At 30.7% G+C, this 5,000-nt stretch overlaps 1 protein-coding gene across 2 annotated transcripts in view; it reads right to left on the bottom strand.

Annotated features, from left to right (window-relative positions):
• The window catches only part of LOC124425101 (homeotic protein ultrabithorax-like), a 487,023-nt gene that overhangs the window by 423,820 nt on the left and 58,203 nt on the right, over positions 1 to 5,000 (bottom strand). The gene's annotated exons all lie outside the window — the stretch shown is intronic.

Raw genomic sequence — 5,000 nt, 5'->3', positions numbered from 1 at the left:
CTACGTATTCTTTTCTTTTTTTTTTTTCTTTTTTCTTTTTTAATCTACCTAAATTCTAATCTACCTTTTTCTGTTTTTTTTTTGTTTTTTGAATAAAAAAAAAAAAAAAAAAAAAATAAAACAGAAGATGAAAGAACATCGAATTAGTAGTAATAATGTTCTCGGACGGTCGGGTGTAGGTGGTAAATTGCATTATTCAACTTTGTTCACGTTAGAATCGTTCCGACGGCAGATGTTCTTAAAATCACGCGTAAGGAAAAGAGTATCTTACCTATCTAAAGATATATTTGGTCTCGCATACTAGCGAAGAAAATTTGGCTGCCCTTATTGATTCCGAAAACGGAATAAGGGATTAAGAATGCAAACGGCGTCCTTCCGACTCGTGAGGCTTACAGATGCGACCTAGAGCTGTGAAACGAAAAGAAAAAGGAAAAAAAAAAAAAAGAAGAGGAAAAGAGGGATGGGAAGGGGAAAAGAGAGAAGGCGGGGGGGGAGGGAGAGAGAGAGAGGAAGATGATGATGGCGGCGAACGAGAGGAAACTTTATATATTTCAAATTGCAAGTTTAAAACCCAGCTTCCAAGTTACGAACATATATATATATATATATATATATATATATATATATGTATATATATAACTATATACATATATATATATATATGTATGTATGTATATATATATATATATATATATATATATCTATATATATATGGACACGCGTCGAGCATAACCGATGGGCGGGAGCAGCTGCAAGGATTATATTCCATAGAATGAAATATTTTCCTTCGGACATCTTGTATAATCGAATGTAAAAATGCTCATCGCACCTGCGCCACCGTGCTTCTTCTTCGAATACGTCAAGAATCCTTTTACTTCTTTCTTTTTTTCTTCTTTTTCATTTTTTTAGAATTCCCCCACCCCCACCCCATCTCTCTCTCTCTCTCTCTCTCTTTCTCGCTCTTTCTTTTGGAGTTATTAAGCATGAGTAAGTATCTCATAAAAATAAAACCACCTTTCTTCTTTACTACGTTTAAATAAAAACAGAGCGAGGAAAAGTATGTAAGTAGCTAAACGTATTTGCGTTTTGTTTAAATATTTATATATATATATATATATATATATATATATATATATATATATATATATGTAGTTGTGTAGTACTCTCTCTACAGATATTATATATATGCATATATATAGTTATATTGTAGTTATGTAAACGTACTAGATAAAAATGTATGCAATTAAACTAGGCGTCTGGATTATGATAAAGATAATATCTAAACGGAATCATAAGGAGTAAATGTATATTACATTCAAGGTCAGGTTATGGTAGATAATTAATGTAACTTCTTCTCATCGAGCCTTTTTATTTCAAAAGAATTGGCTCTAATTAAAATAATCGAATAATAAAGCGATCGTCATTAATTGCATTAAGTTAATAACGAACGTAATGAGAGAGAAAGAGAAGGAGAAAGAAAAAGAGAGAGAGAGAGAGAGAGAGAGAAATATTTCACTTGAATCTTTTTACATATAGACAGTGATAAAATTGAGAATTATATTTTACTCGTTCGTATATCATTTAACTCTACTGTAAATAGTCACTATAAAGATCGTACGATTAAATGCTTTTATGCACATAAATAAACATAGTCGTTGTCATTTATTAATGAAATTACATATCTTAATTGTCATTGCTCATAAATAATATCTATTATGTATATCTCTTGCAAATATAAGAATGAGAACAATAAGAGCTTATTAATTAGATTTAATTTTCTCACTACCTCCTGATACTTATCGATTTAACGAGCAAACAGGTAATCAATAGACAATATAATATCATAAAGTTATTTTTCTCACTTTGACGTGATTGTTTGAGCGTAATTAAATTGACGATTAATATTGTTCAACGGCTTTTCAAAAGCTTAACTAATCTAACAATTCATAAAATATATATATATATATATATATGTATATATATATATATAATGTTTGATAAAATACAAATAAAAAAAAGAAAAAAAAAAAGAAATGAAAACAAAAGAAAAAAAAACGAAAAAAAAACAAACAAACAAAAAAGAATTTAGAATGAACAAATGCTATGTCCTTATCTATCTTTCATTTAAAGCTGATACATTAGTTTGTTCTCTATTTGGATTTCATGTTACTCGACTTATTTATAGACTTTTAAAAAGAAGAGGCAATAAAGACCGTAATAAAGAAAGCCGAGGAGCCTAAAGGAGTTACCCAGCTAAATTGCACGAGATAGCTAGTTACTTTGTATTACCTAGGGACTTTTGTTTCCTTTAAGAGACGTTATACACCATAATTATTGTTATTTTAAACGACCATACTAAATTGCCATGACTTAACATACTTTGCTTTCGTACGAACATAAATATATTTATTTTTAATCGAACTAACGATAGATATGTACCCATCCTGTTCTATCTATAAATTAACTTCATAAAGAAGTGTTCTTTATCGTTAAAAAAAAAAAAAAAAAAAAAAAAGAAAAAAAAAAAAATTCGAAGAATGTCATTCAAACAAATGAGACGTCGAAACTTGAAGCCCTTCATGAATTCTCAAGTATCAAGTTCCTCGATTGGTCGGTTTGTGTCTTCGAAAATGTAAACCTCTTCCCATGAAAGAAATTTAAGAAAAAAAAGGAAAGAAAAAAAAAACGTATATTAGAGAAAGAAAGAGAATAAAACACACGATTAAGGAAGAATATTAAAATGATAATATAATTTAGTTTAGGTATATCACATCTCTCTCTCTCCTCCCTTTCTTTCTCTTTCTCTCTTTCTCTTTCTCTTTCTCTTTCTCTCTCTGTCTCTCTCTCTCTCTCTCTCTCGCTCTCTCTGTCTATCTCTCTCTTTCTCACTTCATAACGATAAATAAATAATTTGCTGAATCACCGTGCTAGTGTAGTACGAAATAAATAGAAAATAAAGTAAATCCGACGTTGAATAGGTGAAAGTTGTACCGCATTCAAAGTGATTATTAATATCTCGCGGTTGGAACACACGAAAAACGTAGTAGTGCTTACGAAAGTGCCGTGCTTGGAATACCAAAGCTGATAGACTCGGCGCCATGTTGCCGCCATGTCCTCGATTACCAGGGACGTGATTCGAGCTCAAGCTGGACCACTCAGACTCCCTGACACCGACTGATTTGTGTCGCCATCTAGCAGCCAATCGGCCAAGCTTTTACTTGAATCCACGTTACACGTTGAAATTTTTCCTCACGATATTTCCCCCATCTTATCTTAAAATCTATCTAAAAACTTTGCAATTAAATTATCTCTATTTCTATCTTTCTTTCTCTTTCTCTCTCTCTCTCTCTCTCTCTCTCTCTCTCTCTCTCTCTCTTTTTCTCTCTCGATCAGATTTATAAAAGGTATATGAATAAATAAATATCTATCGAAGTGAGAGGAAAAGAAAGAAAAAGAAGGAAGAGGAATAAGAAAAAAAAATAAATAAATAAATAAAGGACATACTTATATACTCTGTCGTTTCTATCGAGATAATAAAGAAAAAAAAAAAAAAAAAAGATCGAGCTTATCTTTAAACTGTTAGATCTCTTCTTCGTTAATCCTTGAGAATCGTTTAACGATTTTCAAAGATATAAATATCCGATAAAGCATAAAAACGTCAAATAATCTTATAAATATATATAACCCGCATATGTGTTTACACTCGTCTCATTCGTTGACATATATAGGTGTGTGCGTCTATGCTCCATGAATTTTTTTTTCATTAGTTACATATAATATATATTTTACTTAACGATAACTAGTTAAATATACAGGGTGAACCACATTTTTGAATCGTTCGATTTTAACCTTTAATATTATGCATATGTAATTCGAGATTGAAAATAAAATATTTAGAAATGTCGTATTACAATTAATACGCGATGAAAAATGTTCGTAAAAGTTCATCGTTAATATGAATTTATTCGTGGGGGGAAAATATTTTTATTAATTCATCACGTTATAAGGTTCACCCAATACATACTTAAGTTCTTACGTACATGTTTCTTTACCACTTGTAGATATTTCTTAATCATTAAGTCATGATTTATCATGACCGTTTTATATAATTACTTCATAAACGTATTTGTATTTATTTTACGACTTCGAAAGAAGAAGAAAATCTTATTCGCGATAAGTAGGGTGCGTAAAAACAAAGAAAAAAAAAAAAAAAAAAAAAAAAAAAACAAGAAAAAAAAGAAAAGAAAAGAAAAGAAAAAAAAATAAAAGGGGGGAAAAAGAAAAAAAAATTATTAGTTAAAAAACTCCTACATTATACCATATATTTAAATCTACATTTTACTATGCTCTATATAACAACACCTATGCATAATAAGATAAGTTTGTCTTATGAAAAACAAAACAAAAAGAAAAAACAAAAAAGAAGAAAGAAAGAAAGAAAGGAAGGAGGGAAGAAAAAGAAATCTTTTAAATTCGCCTAATTGTCAGATATCGTGACAAATTAAAATTGAACATTTAGCGAAATAAATTTCTTGTTGAAGTTGAAATACTTAACAAAACGTGTATGACATTCCTACGATATCTATATTCTAAGATAAAAGAGAGAGAGAGAGAGAGAGAGAGAGAGAGAGAGAGAGAGAGAGATAATAGAATAGATAATTCATTCGTTAAATTCAATTAAAAATATTATTTTCAAAAGGCAGCGTTTTCTCTTCGTATATTTCCTTTTTCATTCATCATCACAAAAACGTGATGTACGAAGTAAAACTTTATGAAACTTCAGCATCGTGTAACATGTATCCCAGGATCGATACTAGTCCCACAAGAGTCTCTCTCCCTCTCTCTCTTTTATTCTCTCTCTCTCTCTCTCTCTCATTCTCTCTCTCTCTCTCTCTCTCATTTGTTTTCCAGGGATTGGGCAGGGGTTGTCGGGGCGAGACCGACTGGTCTGGACTGGTTGACCCCGTCTCGCCTCGCCTCGATCTCTTCACCCCGATTTC

The sequence above is a fragment of the Vespa crabro genome, chromosome 6 (genome assembly GCF_910589235.1).
Source record: "Vespa crabro chromosome 6, iyVesCrab1.2, whole genome shotgun sequence".
Taxonomy (NCBI): domain Eukaryota; kingdom Metazoa; phylum Arthropoda; class Insecta; order Hymenoptera; family Vespidae; genus Vespa; species Vespa crabro.
The sequence above is the reverse complement of the archived record's forward strand: the minus strand, read 5'-3'. Positions and strand labels throughout refer to the sequence as shown.